General features: G+C 38.8%; 1 protein-coding gene across 19 annotated transcripts in view; it reads left to right on the forward strand.

Annotated features, from left to right (window-relative positions):
* Positions 1 to 15,811, forward strand: part of SNX13 (sorting nexin 13) — a 177,517-nt gene that overhangs the window by 26,276 nt on the left and 135,430 nt on the right. For 3 of the 19 annotated variants that reach the window (XM_015133941.3, XM_077998044.1, XM_077998047.1), the window contains exon 2: positions 6,976 to 7,067. The exons of the other annotated variants lie outside the window; for them this stretch is intronic. The gene's annotated coding sequence lies outside the window, so the exon portion shown is untranslated. The remainder of the gene's footprint in view (positions 1 to 6,975; positions 7,068 to 15,811) is intronic. 19 annotated transcript variants of the gene reach the window in all.

Consider the following 15,811-nt stretch of genomic DNA (forward strand, 5'->3'; position numbering starts at 1 on the left):
TAGACAGATTGGGGAAATTTTCCTGAATTATTTTCTCAAATGTGTTTTCCAAGTTGCTACTTTCATCTTTTTCAAGAATGCCAGTAAGCCATAGGTTTGGTTGCATTACATAATCCTATATTTCTGGAAGGCTTTTTTTTCCCCCTGTTTTCTTAAATTCTTTTGTCTTTTGTCTGGGTGGATTTGAAGGATAGGTCTTTGAACTTTGAAACTCTTTCTTCTGCTTGGTCTAGTCTATTCCTAAGGCTTCCAACTGTATTTTGAAATTTTTCAATTCCAGAAGTTCTGTTTGGTTCTTTCTTATTACACCTATGTCATTTTTTGAATTGGATTGTTTTTCTGGCTTCTTTGTGTTGGATTTCATCTTTCTCTTGGATCTCATTGAGTTTCTTTGCTCCCTCTATATTCTGAATTTTGTACTGTCATTTCAGATATTTCATTCTGGTTAGGATCCATTGCTAGGGAGCTAGTGTGATCCTTTGGATGTGACAAAACACTCTGGCTTTTGTATTGTCAGAGTTCTTGTGCTGGTTCCTTCTCATCTGAGGGAGCCGATGCTGCTGCTTTTTTTTTTGTTGTTGTTGTTGTTAATTTGCTTTCATTTGGCTGGGACTTTTTTATTTTTAAATTCTGTTTTCCCTTGAGGGTATGACTGATGTATGTTGCATGGATCAGTTGGCTTTGTTTCTGGGTGCTTTCAGAGGGCCAAGGCCCTGTATGGGTTCCTTGCTTGCAGATAAATTCATATGGTGGTTTTGTCAGGTATTGTTTATTGTAGCAACATATTTTTGTTTGGTGGTATGATTCAGGCTGCAGTCCAGTAGGTGGTACTTAAGATTAAGAGTTGGCAGGTAGGCTCTTAAGTCTGCGCATGCTCACTGTTAGCAGAGGTGGAGGCGGTGGAGAAGCATGAAAAGTGCCCCACCTTTGGTGAGGGTGAAGTTTCTGGAGAAGTCTAAGAAATGGCCTTTTTCAGCCCCCGTTCCCTGGACCCCAATGGGAAGAGCCACTGCTGTCTCTGCAACAGTGTACTGGGGAGTAGGTAGGGGTTAAGAGATTCCCCCTCTCCAAGTTCATTCCCGGATTTTGGTGGTCCCTCCTTTTGTGGCTGGCACCACACTTGTGTTTCTTTTGACCCAAGGTGGGTTTTGGTGGGGTGCTTTCCCTTCTTCCTCAGGGGCAGTCCATGCCAAGGGTTAGATCTCCATGGGAGTGGAGTCTGCCTCCCTCCCGCTCCTCAGAACTAGTGGGACACTCTCCCTGAACTGTCCACGAAAGTGGACTGGGGTGCCCAGCAATGACACAAGTAGACCAGTTTTAGGTCGCAGAGCTGTTCCTGGCTGCGAGTCTTGCATCCTAGGAGACACCTCAGCTTCACAAGTCTCTTCCTGCTCCAGTCCTGTGACGGGGAAGTCTAATACCAGTGCTTGCTGCTTGGGTGCTTTCCACACTCGCCACTCAATTCTGGCTGTGAGAGTCCTTTCCCCACTCCAGGGCAAGTGTTCCAGTCTCTGGCCTGAGACTAAAATGCCTGCAATGGCCGCTGCTGCTAGGTAGCCAAACAGTGACTTACTTTGTATGAGCCCAGATTAAAAATGGCATCCTCTGGCCGGTTGTGGTAGCTGAAGCCTGTAATCCCAGCACTTTGGGAGTTCAAAGCAGGTAGATGACTTGAGGTTAGAAGTTCAAGACCAGCCTGGCCAACATGGTGTAAACCCTGTCTCTGTTAGAAATACTGAAATTAGCTGAGTGTGGTGGTGGGCACCTGTAATCCCTGCTACTCAGGAGGCTGAGGCAGGAGAATCACTTGAACCTGGGAGGCAGGAGGTTGCAGTGAGTTGAGATCATGCCACAGCACTCCAACCTGGGCAACAGAGAGACTCCTTTCCCAAAAAAGGCATTTTCCTCTTATTCCCATGCCTGGGAAAATGCCTGCAGCTTTTCCTGGTGTCTTTTCCTGTTTCAATCTCTCAGCCTTTTCCCAATTTAGTGTCAGTGTTTGGGGGAAACAGGGTGCTCTCCCGTGGCCTGGGTTGCATAGATCCCTAGTGGAAAACGTAAGTCACAAAGGGATACTGCCTGTCCCTTTCATGTACTGGAGCTTCACTTACTTTTGTCAGCCAAATGCTGTCCCTTGAGCTGCCTTCCCACCTTCTCCTTCCTGGGTTCTGGGGTGTTCTTTGCATTCTGGTGAATCCTGTTTTCTTTCTTGAATTAAAGCTCTCAGAGTTGATCTTTATGTACTGTTTTGCTAATTCCAAGTGGCTGAGGCACATTGAAAACCTCTAATCCACAATCTTGGGAAAAAAATCTGCCTGAATTGACTCTAATTGCAAATATAGAATGCCAACATTTAGTGACCTCAGACTATATGATACTCTTGAGTATCTCTCAAAGCCTGAAAGAACTGATACTGGGGAAAATGCCCAAGACTTATTTAGTCTAGCCTTTTTTTGTAGATTCTCTCTCTCTTTTTAAAAAAATCTACTTATTTACTTTCGATTCTCTGATTTCTATCCTTAGGTATAGTTTGACCGCTAAAAGATAATAATCTAAACAATATATTGTACTCCCTGCAGCATTGCCTTTGTTACATTATCTTTTAATACTTACATCCATTTTTAAGCAAGGTCATTATGGGAAGCAATTATGTTAAAATTTTTTTTTTTTTTTTTTAGACAGAGTCTTGCTCTGTTGCCCTGACTGGAATGCAGTGGCGTGATCTTGGCTTACTGCAACCTCCGCTTTCTGGTTCAAGCAATTCTCCTGCCTTAGCCTCCAGAGCAGCTGGGACTATGGACATACACCACCATGTCTGACTAATTTTTGTATTTTTGGTAGAGACGGGGTTTCACCATGTTGGCCAGGCTGGTCTTGAACTCCTGACCTCAAGTGATCTGCCTGCCTTAGTCTCCCAAAGTGCTGGGGTTATAGGCATGAGCCACTGTGCCCGGCAATTATGTTTAGCTTTCTAATGACTTTCCTGAAAAACTGTTGCTGAGAACGTTAACTAGTACTTCACACTTTGTCTTTCAGATACATTCCTATATGATACAATTCTTTATAAATTCAGTGCTACAGATACAGTTAATGAGAGGGACTTTGGATATCATCTGTTTTCAACTGTTTTGCAGATGAAGAAACCATGGCTGAGGTCAGCGATAAGTAGCTAGCCTAGAACCTGGTCTAGAAATCCTGTCTTCTAACAACAGGCCCAGTTTTGTTTTGTTTTGTTTTGTTTTCTTTTTTAACGTTTTGGAAGTTGAGTTAGCATTGACATAATGTAAAATTAGCCATTTAAAAATGAGTGATTCATTGGTATTGAGTACATTCACCATGGTGTGCAACCACCACCTCTAATTAGTGTCAATATTTTTATCACCCTAAAAAGAAGACTGTATGCATTAAGCCATTTTCCTCTTCCCCCCAGCCTGTGGCAATCACCAGTCTGAATTCTGTCACTATGGATTTACGTATTCTGGATATTTTACATAAGTGAAATCATACAAACTGTGGCCTTTGTTTCTGGCTTCTTTCATTTAACATAAATTTTTTAAGCTCATTCACATTATAGCATGTACTAGCATGTTATTCCTTTTCATGGCTGAATTATAGGTAGATACCACACTTTGTTTGTTCATTCACTGATAAACATTTGGGGCATTTCTTCCTTTTGGCTATTATAATTAGTGCTGCTATGAACATGTAGGTACATGTTTCTGTTTGAGTACCTGTTTTTAATCATTTGGGGTACGTACGTAGGTATGGTATTGCTGGGTCATATCATAATTCTGTGTTTAATTTTTTGAGAAATTGCCTATTGTTTTACACAGTGGCAGCACCATTGTACATACCTCCAGTGTGTTTTTATGTCCCCTGTCCTCCATCATGCTGAGATCGTGCTGAGTTGAAAAAGAAAGCCAAAAATTAGTCATTTTGTTTGAGGTATGAACTCTCGGTACATCTTTTGAAACAGATTTTTCAGCCAGTTTTGTCTGTCATTTTTCCAGTGGTTTGTTGAATTGTATTTTGTTTTGTTCCTTTCATTCAAACTGAGGTGAATTTCTTTTCCCTTATTATGTTTATGTTCCTAGAACCTACGGGATTTTGGAGGTCTAATTAAATATCAGTCTATTTATTGCACAAAATAAAAGGAAAATAATCAAAAAGAAATAGCAACACTGAAATAGTCTTGGGTACTTTGAAGGAGTTATGTTAGGTTTTAATTGACGTAAGTACAGGTCAAATCTCTTTGTCTTCTACCTTTGCTCTAGGAGTCAGTTTGTAGGGCTCGGTTTTGAGTCTCCTTAAATTTGAGGCCATTGTATTGCTATGACATATTTACTAAAACAATTTCTTGTGTTATATTTGATCAGTGGATTTGTAGAAAACTTAAATGGTTTAAGATAGGTTAAATACTATTCAAATCTGTCTTCTTTTTCAACTTCTATTTTAAGTTCAGGGGTACATGTGCAGGATGTGCAGGTTTGTTACATAGGTAAGCGTGTGCCATGGTGGTTTGCTGCACAGATCATCACATCACCTGGGTATTAAGCCCAGCAACCATTAGCTATTCTTCCTGATGCTCTCCCTTCTCCCATCCACACCTGCCAGACAGGTGCCAGTATGTATTTTTTATCTCTGTGTGTCCATATGTTCTCATAATTCAGCTTCTACTTACAAGGGAGAACATGCAGTGTTCAGTTTTTTTGTTCCTGCATTAGTTTGCTGAGAATAATGGCTTCCAGCTCCATCCATGGTCCTACAAAGGATGTGACCTTGTTACTCTCTTGTTCCTTTTTATGGCTGCATAGTATTCCACAGTGTATATGTACCACATTTTCTTTATCCAGTCTATTATTGATGGGCTTTTGGGTTGAATCCATATTTTTGCTACTGTGAATAGTGTTGCAGTGAACATACATGTGCATGTGTCTTTATAATAGAATGATTTCTATTCCTTTGGATATATACCCAGTAATGGGATTGCTAGGTCAAGTGGTATTTCAGCCTCTAGTCTTTGAGGAATTGCCACACTGTCTTCCACATGGTTGAACTAATTTACAGTCCCACCAACAGTGTAAAGCGTTCCTTTTTCTCCACAACCTCGCTAGCATCTGTTGTTTCTTGACATTTTAATAATCGGCATTCTGACTGGCGTGAGATGGTATCTCACTTTTTTTTTTTTGATTAGCGTTTCTCTAATGATTAGTGATGTTGAGCTTTTCTTCATCTGTTTCTTTCGCGAAGTGTGTCTTTATGTCTTTTGTTTGTTTAAGGGCTTTCTTTTAACACACAGAACATTGTTCCTTGCTTCAGTGCCTACTCATGTTATGGTCTCTTTATCAGTTATTCTGTTCTTCACCTGGCTATATCCTTATAATTCTTGGAGACTAATCTTAGGTGTCACTTTTTCCAAGATGCTTCCTCTGACTGAACCCTCCTCCACCCTTTCTAGCTGAGTCAGATGATGTGTTCCTTCCTAATGTCTTATAATAACTGAAGCATGTCATTTTACTTACTGTATTTTTTGTAATTATATGTGTGTTGTCTCCTACAAAACTGTGAGCTTTTTGAGTTCAGGAAAACTATGCTTTAATTACCTTTGAAATTGCAGAACCTTATTATCCTAGGCACATGATAGACTTCAGTGAATGTTTAGTGAATGAATGAAAGAAGCTTCTAGTTTAGAAGAGGTAAATATGCACGAATAACTACTGTAGAATTGTAAATTTTGCAGTGGAAGCAGAGAATACAAGGAAAAACATATTTGGTAAGAGCGTGAAATGTTTATGAGGGAAGGTTTGCTTCATGGAAGATAACAATTTCAGCTGGTTCTTGAGGGGAACTTGCTAGAATTTTTTGCTAGGGAGTAAAAGTAATCCATCCTAGAGAACAGAAGCAAGAGAGCGAGTCATGCTCATGGAGAAGCCAGGTATTTTAGAATCTTTTTCAAAGGTCCTTTTGGCAGCAAGGAGGATGGAGTACAGGGAGAAGCAGGAATGATATAGTCATGCAGCTAAAATGAAGGTTTCTGTCAAGCTTTGACTGTGAGGGAGGGAGGGTTTCAAAAGATACTTAAGATATAAAATGGGCAGTCAGGCCCTGATAGCTTAATTGGCTGAAAAATTCCAAGAGGGTAATCCAAGGCAACTCTAGAATTTCTCTTCTCAGTAATTGGGTAGGTATTGATGCCTCCTTTTAAAAAAGTAAAGGAATACAGGAAACATTTGGGATCTTCAGAGAATTTAATTTTGGACATGGTAAGTTTATGATCTTTATGACAAATTGAGGTATTTTGTCAAGTGTTCAGTATGTAGTTGAATATAAGTTTCTGAAACTCAGGAGATATTTCTGAGCTGGAGGCACAGTTTTGGAAGTCAAGTACATATGGGTAGTTATAAGTAGTGGACTAGAAAACTCAAGGATTGCATATCTAGTAAGACTATAAGAAGGTAAAAACAGAACCCTAGGAATTGCAAGCTTTCTTCTACTTAAAGGTAATCAAGGGCATACTTGCAAAGTAGTAGTAATTTTTCTTGGTCCCTTTTATTTCCTGTATGCTTTCCCAACTTTAATCAAAAAAGCAATAAAATTATGTTGCTATATCATGTCTTGGACTTAGCATCAGATAAACCTTATAGCAAGTGTGGGGCTGTGGCAGTACTAAAACATTCATGGCTCATTTTCAGGGGATATGTTGCTGCCAACTCAGGTTTATCTAGTTATTGCCTTGCAGGTGTACAATTTCACTGATTCCTGATTCCATGTATTTTCGTTTTTCAAGAAAAGCCAGAAATCCTGATTTTTACAGACTTTTAAATGCTTACTCAGAATTTTAAAAAATGCTGTGTTGGTCGGATAAAACATTGTCAGTTTCTGATACCTTTCTTAATCCTTATATTCTTTGTAACAAAGAGCAACTAGTATCACCTTCTGAGGTATTGAAATGTACTTGTTTCTGTTGCATACTAGGATGAGAGAAAAAACTTGACTGGAAGCTACAGAAAATTATAGTGGAAAAGGAGACAGACTGAATCCCTGGGCTTAGAAGATTTAGAGATTGAGTGAGTAATAGAGGATATAAGTCAGATGGGTTGAGACCCATCTGTAGTGACTGCACTGGCAGTGAATCAATCATTGCCACTTTTGGCTCCTTATTTGCTGAGGTCTTGTTGTTTCTGGGACTTGAAACTGGAATGGTTGTTAGGGAGGATTTTTTCTATTATTTTGTCCGGCATATTTTAGTACAAAATTATAAACACAATACAAAAAATACTTAGTGTTTTGCCCCAAGAACATAACCAATATGAATGGAAATGTTTCTGTCAGCCTGTGGCTTTCAAAATCTGAACAGCTGATATACCAGATGAACTCACAGGATGATTGTTAGGGCTGGCTCTCTTATATTTATTTATTTATTTTTGTTGAATCAGTTTAAAGAATTTTTACAGGAAGTCTCCTATTTATTCTATAGAAAAATCAAGGAGATTGTTGGAACTGACCTTTGGCTCTTCTATTGGTTGACCCTGTGGAAAGAAAGAGTCATAATTCCTTGAGTGTGTGTGTTCACTTTTAGGAACAGATTTCCCTGGAAATAAATTCTACTTGTATAACAATTAGATCTCACAGTTAAAAAATTATAATTAAAAAATGTGTCACAAGATATTATAATTTGATCATTGATTCTTGATCTAACCACCTTTTAGCCATATCAGATTATGGGAGGAAGTTATGGAGTAGGCCTCCTGTGTAAAGGAGGTGTGATTTTTTTTTTCTTTGAGGTGGGAGTATAGTTGGAACTAAATAAAGTACATGTGAATTTACCGTATCAACTAAAATTTTGATCAAATGATTTTTTAAAATTGTGTGGTTCTTATTTTATATATGTTTATAGTTTCCCTTAAGGTTTTCTGTATCAGAGTTGTTGATCTATTATTTCCTTATACTAATGTTAGGGATGATAAAAGCTATGAGATGAATTTAAGCAGTTAATTTTAATGTCATGTGGAAATAGTTTTTTCTATGTTTTATTAAATGTCGAATGAATTGTGACTTTTACATTTTTTTCTCTTTCATTTGTTCTTTTGGGCACTGATAAGTCTAACCATGTATCAGCTTATTATAATTCATGGCTAGTGCCATCTGGCTGTCATTCTCCCTCTTTTGTAAAATCATCTTGTACTTGTGATTATATGTGGTTTTAAAATTACTTTTTGGAAACTCTTGAATAGTGCATTTATCCTGCACAAATTAGTATATGTAGAATAAGAATCATATTCTTTATTATCATTTATAAATGAAATATTTATATATAATTAGACATGCCAGGGCAAGGTAAAGTGGTACATGCTGGTAGTCCCAGCTACTCAGGAGGCTGAAGTGGGAGGATCCTATGAGTCTAGGAGTTGGAGGCTGCATTAAGCTGTGATGGCACCACTGCATTCCAGTCTGAAAGAGAGTGAGAGACTCCATCTTTTTAAACAAACAAAATCTGTAAAAGTGTAAATAGCCTTGAGCATTGGGCTTAGGTTCACTAAACAAATGTTATTTTATGTTCTCCTTTTGAATCAAGAGTTTTAAAGAGTACTTTCCCTGTTGGTACACTGTTGAGCAGCCTCAACATTTGTGAATATTTGTTCACTTCAAGTTTTTGTTTTTGGAAATTACCAAAACTTTAGCATATAAAGTTAGTAACTGGTTTAGGGTCGTACCATTTTGGTGGAAAGAATTGGGTAATCATAAATAAAAGAGATTGATTTTTATTGTTCACCTGCAAAACTGCCTTTTGAAGACAATTTAAAAGGAGTTCCAAAAATATTTAAGCTCTAAAGGCATTATGTTTTCTGTATTCCCCAAACACTTTGTGAATCTCTTTATTGTGGCATTTACTACACTTATGTTATCATTACATGTATATTTTACCTTTTTAGCTTCTGAGCATATTAGTGGCAGAAACTGCCTCATTCATCTTTGTATCATTAAGGCCTAACACATACCCACCTAGTAACAATAGAATCAATGTGAAGCCTCCAAAATAATTGGGTTGGAGGACAGTAGTTTTTATGTTAAATGTACGCATACCCACACATAAAACAGAATATTAAGGCTCATTACTTAGTTTTATATTTAAAGCAATTTTTTTCTTAATCGTATAGCCATGCATATGTTGCTCCACCATAAACTAATCATAGGAGTATACAGCGTTGTATCTGAAGCCATCAGGTGAGACTGAGGAGGAACACTTTAAGGTCCTTTGCCTTTTCACTGTCCTTTCCCCCTTCCCTTGGTCTCCCCTTTTCTCTCCTTTTTCTGTTCCTTCCCTCATTTCACTTGTCTAGTTAGTAATTTTCATACTTAATGAGCAGCTTCTGTGTACTTGGCCTTGGTTACATTATTATTTGATGTTAAATGGGACAAGGTTCCACATCAGGAGCGTGTTCTATTGAAATTACCTGGAGAAGAATGTTCAAGTTATTGTAGATAGAATAAGGTGGGAGGAAAACAGTCTGTACTTGTTGTAAGACCACTCTTCTTATGGCTACTTATTTTTATTGTGGAACTATATATATAATTATTATGACTCAAGTTGGCACTGAAGTAGTATCAACTGTAAGATTCTTAGCCCAGTCTGTTTGGCAGCCCTAAGCTGTATAATGTATTTAAATATAAGTCGGAGAGTGGTTGACCCATTCTAGTGAGATTCATCTCACAGTCTAAGTTCCTTTCTATGGTAGTTCTGACAGCCTGTTCTAAGATAGCTAGTATAAAAGAGCTGATCTAAAACAGCATTTTCCACTTAACCCCCACTCTCCGCATGAACCAGGATAATCTACACCTGAATTAGCTGAATTAAGCACTGATAACCTAGGCCGAAATTAAGCACTGAATTAGTTGTGTGATTGTGAAGAGTTACTGAACCAGTCTGCTACTAGACTTGAGAGATGATATCACAACTCAGCCACTTCATGGTGCTGATGGGTATTCTGGATCAAAGAGAGGGTTAGTGATTTTGCAAAGGTTATATAGAAAGTTAGTGGCAATCTGGAATCCGTGATTTCTGACCCTTAAGTACTGTATTATGCTGCCTTTCCTATCATAAATATCTTTTGAGGATCAAGTGAGATAAATGTCAGTGTGCCTTGATGGGTAGAAAATATCACAAGATAAATTATTTCTACGTCCTTTCTATGGTCAGGATGCATATGTAATTTTTTGCATTGCCATTTCTTAATTTTCAGAATCGTGGAAGTTGAGGTCATTTTTTATGTCTTTTTGTGTCCTTGAGTTCAGACCAATACAGGTAGATTATCTAAGCATGCTAATAAGTAGACACACTTTGAAACTCAAATTTTTTCTGTTATTTATTTAGAAGATACATGGATAAATTGATTTTCAGACCAGGAATTTATTATATTCACTTACTGCAGGTAGTTTTCTGACTACTTTCTTGGGAGGCATATTAAGCTGATTAATATTTAAATAAAAGCATTTATTTATTAGCATTTTTTTCTTACTGTGACTTTTTAAAATTAATTAATATTTTATTATACTTTAAGTTCTAGGGTACATGTGCACCATGGCAGGTTTGTTACATATGTATATATGTGCCATGTTGGTGTGCTGCACCCATTAACTTGTCATTTACATTAGGTATATCTCCTAATGCTATTTCTCCCTGCTCCCCCCACTTACTTAGCCCTATCTATTTGGCAGCCCTAAGCCATATAATGTATTTAAATATACCAGGTGAACTTCACTGGTGTATGATGTTCCCCTTCCTGTGTCCACGTGTTCTCATTGTTCATTTCCCACCTATGAGTGAGAACATGCAGTGTTTGGTTTTCTGGTCTTGCGATAGTTTGCTGAGAATGATGGTTTCTAGCTGCATCCATGTCCCTACAAAGGACATGAACTCATCCTTTTTATGGCTGCATAGTATTCCATGGTGTATATCTGCCACATTTTCTTTTTTTTTTTAATATTTATTTATTTATTTATTTTATTATTTTTTAAAATTTATTTTTATTATTATTATACTTTAAGTTCTAGGTACATGTGCATAACGTGCAGGTTTGTTACATATGTATACTTGTGCCATGTTGGTGTGCTGCACCCATCAACTCGTCAGCACCCCATCAACTCGTCATTTACATCAGGTATAACTCCCAATGCTATCCCTCCCCCTTCCCCCCTCCCCATGATAGGCCCCGGTGTGTGATGTCTCCCTTCCCAAGTCCAAGTGATCTCATTGTTCAGTTCCCACCTATGAGTGAGAACATGCGGTGTTTGGTTTTCTGTTCTTGTGATAGTTTGCTAAGAATGATGGTTTCCAGCTGCATCCATGTCCCTACAAAGGACACAAAGTCATCCTTTTTTATGGCTGCATAGTATTCCATGGTGTATATGTGCCACATTTTCTTAATCCAATCTGTCACTGATGGACATTTGGGTTGATTCCAAGTCTTTGCTATTGTGAATAGTGCTGCAATAAACATACGTGTGCCTGTGTCTTTATAGCAGCATGATTTATAATCCTTTGGGTATATACCCAGTAATGGGATGGCTGGGTCATATGGTACTTCTAGTTCTAGATCCTTGAGGAATGGCCATACTGTTTTCCATAATGGTTGAACTAGTTTACAATCCCACCAACAGTGTAAAAGTGTTCCTATTTCTCCACATCCTCTCCAGCACCTGTTGTTTCCTGACTTTTTAATGATCGCCATTCTAACTGGTGTGAGATGGTATCTCATTGTGGTTTTGATTTGCATTTCTCTGATGTGTGCCACATTTTCTTATTCCAGTCTGTCATTGATGGGCATTTGAGTTGGTTCCAAGTCTTTGCTATTGTGAATAAACAATAATATATGTGTGCATGTGTCTTTATAGCAGCATGATTTATAATCCTTTGGGTATATACCCAGTAATGGGATGGCTGGGTCAAATGGTATTTCTAGTTCTAGATCCTTGAGGAATCGCCGCACTGTCTTCCACAATGATTGAAATAGTTTACAGTCCCACCAACAGTGTAAAAGCGTTCCTATTTCTCCACATCCTCTCCAGCACCTGTTGTTTCCTGACTTTTTAATGATCGCCATTCTAACTGCTGTGAGATGGTATCTTGTGGTTTTGATTTGCATTTCTCTGATGGCCAGTGATGATGAGCATTTTTTTATGTGCCTGTTGGCTGCATAAATGTCTTCTTTTGAGAAGTGGCTGTTCATATCTTTTGCCCACTTTTTGGTGGGATTGTTTTCTTCTTTTAAATTTGTTTGAGTTCTTTGTAGGTTCTGGATGTTAGCCTTTTGTCAGATGAGTAGATTGCAAAATTTTTCTCCCATTCTGTAGGTTGCCTGTTCACTCTGATGATAGTTTCTTTTGCTGTGCAGAAGCTCTTTAGTTTAATTAGATCCCATTTGTCAATTTTGGTTTTTGTTGCCATTGCTTTTGGTATTTTAGACGTGAAGTCCTTGCCCATGCCTATGTCCTGAATGGTGTTGCCTAGGTTTTCTTCTAGGGTTTTTATGGTTTTAGGTCTAACATTTAAGTCTCTAATCCATCTTGAATTAATTTTTGTCTAAGATGTAAGGAAGGGATCCAGTTTCAGCTTTCTACATATGGCTAGCCAGCTTGCCCAGCGCCATTTATTAAATAGGGAATCCTTTCCCCATTTCTTGTTTTTGTCAGGTTTGTCTAAGATCAGATGGTTGTAGATGTGTGGTATTATTTCTGAGGACTCTGTTCTGTTCCATTGGTCTATATCTCTGTTTTGGTACCAGTACCATGCTGTTTTGGTTACTGTAGCCTTGTAGTATAGTTTGAAGTCAGGTAGCATGATGCCTCCAGCTTTGTTCTTTTGGCTTAGGATTGTCTTGGCAATGCTGCTCTTTTTTATTTCCATATGAACTTTAAAGAAGTTTTTTTCCAATTCTGTGAAGAAAGTCATTGGTAGCTTGATGGGAATGGCATTGAATCTATAAATTACCGTGGGCAGTATGACCATTTTCACGATATTGATTTTTCCTATCCATGAGCATAGAATGTTTTTCCATTTGTTTGTGTCCTCTTTTATTTCATTGAGCAGTGATTTGTAGTTCTCCTTGAAGAGGTCCTTCACATCCCTTGTAAGTTGGATTCCTAGGTATTTTATTCCATTTGAAGCAATTGTGAATGGGAGTTCACTCATGATTTGGCTCTCAGTTTGTACTGTTATTGGTGTCTAGAAACACTTGTGATTTTTGCACATTAATTTTGTATCCTGAGACTTTGCTGAAGTTGCTTATCTGCTTAAGGAGATTTTGGGCTGAGACGATGGTGTTTTCTAAATATACAATCATGTCATTTGCAAACAGGGAAAATTTGACTTCCTGTTTTCCTAATTGAATACCCTTTGTTTCTTTCTCCTGCCTGATTGCCGTGGCCAGAACTTCCAACCCTATGTTGAATAGGAGTGGTGAGAGAGGACATCCCTGTCTTGTGCCAGTTTTCAAAGGGAATTTTTCCAGTTTTTGCCCATTCAGTATGATATTGGCTGTGGGTTTGTCATAGATAGCTCTTATTATTTAGAGATACGTTCCATCAGTACCGAGTCTTACTAGGACTTTTAAGACAATTGTCAGCTGACAAATTTTATGGGTTAAAGAGTCAAGATTGGCTTAGTGTCAGATCTTACCCTTATAGCTGTGTGACCTTGGGCAATGTTTAAAAACTTTTTTATTGTTTAACTTTGCATAATAATAGTGATTAAGCCAAAATTGACCATTGGACTGTGAACTCATTTACTCCCCACAGTAACCACATGACATAGGTGAGGAAATGAAGGCATGTAGTGGTTACACAACTAATAGTAAAGGTGGTATCTAAGGTGCAACACAAAGTCCCCTCCCTCTTCCCTCTCCTTTTCTCAAGCAGAAGTCTCCCCGCATAGTTACCACAACTAGAAATGTACTGGGTCACACCTAAAGCCAGCATGTCTCTGAATCTCACCCAAGGCCCATGGAAAGTACTGCCTGGGTACCTACTGCTGCTGATTATTCAGGGCCCAAGGGCTCTTCAGTCAGCAGATAATCAATCTTGCGGGAACTAGGTCCTTCCCTTCAAAGCAGTAGATTCCCTTTTGTCCAATGGTGTGTCTAGAAATGCTGTCTGGGAGGTAGGGCCTGGAACAGGAGCCTCAGGACTCTGCCTGGTGACCTGTCCTACTGTGGCTAAGCTGGTATCCAAGTTACAAGACAGCGTCCTCTTCACTCTTCCCTCTCCTCTCCTCAAGCAGAGAGAAGGAGTCTTTCCCGGAATTGCAAGCTGCACTACTTGGGGTGGGAGGAAGGGTGGTGCAAGTGCTCCCTTCATCGCCCCAGCTGGTGTCTCACTGGGTGGTGTGGTGGCTCCGAACCCAGCATAGCCCAGGACTTGCACTCTTGTGGCCTAGCCTGCCTTTCATGTTTACTTAGGACTCCAAAGCACTTTACAGTGGCAAGGCTTGCTGGCCTCAGGTTCCAACCACTGGGATGGTTACCACAGGCCTCTAGTGTGACTCAGTGCTTTGTTGACTTCAAGTATGATCCAGTGCCATCACAGTGGAGATGGCAACAGGGGTGCTTGTGTCACCCCTCCCCCAGCTCCACACACCTTAGCAGAGAGAGAGAGAGACTCTGTTTGGGAGAATGTAAGGGAAGAGAACAAGAGTTTCTGCCTGGTAATTTAAATAATTCTTCCACATGTTATTTAGGACCATGAAGGCAATACCACTACAAGTCTTTCAGAGCCACAACATTAGTAGGCTTAAGGTGCCCGTAATGTATATATGGCTACAGTGACTAGAAACAGATCAGAACACCCAAGTTCCTTCGAATACCTGGAAAGCCTTCCCAAGAAGGACTGGGACAAACAAACCCAGACTGTAAAGACTACAATAAATGCCTAACTCTTCAATGTCCAGACATCAGTGAACATCCACAAGCATCAAGACCATCCAGGAAAACACCTCACCAAATGAACTAAATAAGACACCACGGATATGTGTCCTTTTGGGTGGAAAAATCAAAATAGTTGTTTTGAGGAAATACAAGAAAATTCAAGATAATACAGAGAAGGAATTCAGAATCTTATCAGATAAATTTAACAAGGAGATTAATAAAAAGAGTCAAGCAAAAATCTTGGAGTTGAAAAGTGCAGTTGACCTACTAACAAATGTATCAGAATCTCTTAACAGAATTGATCAAACAGAAGAAGGAATGAGTGAACTTGAAGACAGGCTAATTGAAAATACACAGAGGAGAAAAAAGAATAAAAAGGAATGAGGCAGAACTACAAGATCTAGAAAATAGCCTCAAAAGGACAAACCTAAGAGTTATTGTCCTTAAAGAGGAGGTAGAGAGAGAGTTAGGGGTAGAAAATTTATTCAGATAGACAATAACAAAGAGCCTCTCAAAACTAGTAAAATATATCAATATTAAAATACAAGAAGGTTATAGAACACCAAGCAGATTTAAACCAAGACTACCTCAAGATACTTAATAATTAAACTCTCAAAGGTCAAGGATGAAGAAGAAAGGATCCTAAAAGCAGCAAGAGAAAAAGAAAAAAAACATGTAATGGTGCTCCAGTACATTTGCCAGCAGACTTCTCAGTGGAAGTTGCACAGGACAGGAGAGAGTGGCATGCCGTATTTTAGTGTGGGTTAGGAACTTCAGCAAAGTATTAGAGAAACTGAGTGGCTCTGAACTTTATTCTAAATAACTATGTCCTACTTACCAGCTCTTAGAAGGAAGTCAGAGAACACTTCTGTAGGTGAAATAGTATTCCCTCC

Source organism: Macaca mulatta, chromosome 3 (assembly GCF_049350105.2).
Source record: "Macaca mulatta isolate MMU2019108-1 chromosome 3, T2T-MMU8v2.0, whole genome shotgun sequence".
In the NCBI taxonomy this organism is placed as follows: Eukaryota; Metazoa; Chordata; class Mammalia; order Primates; family Cercopithecidae; genus Macaca; species Macaca mulatta.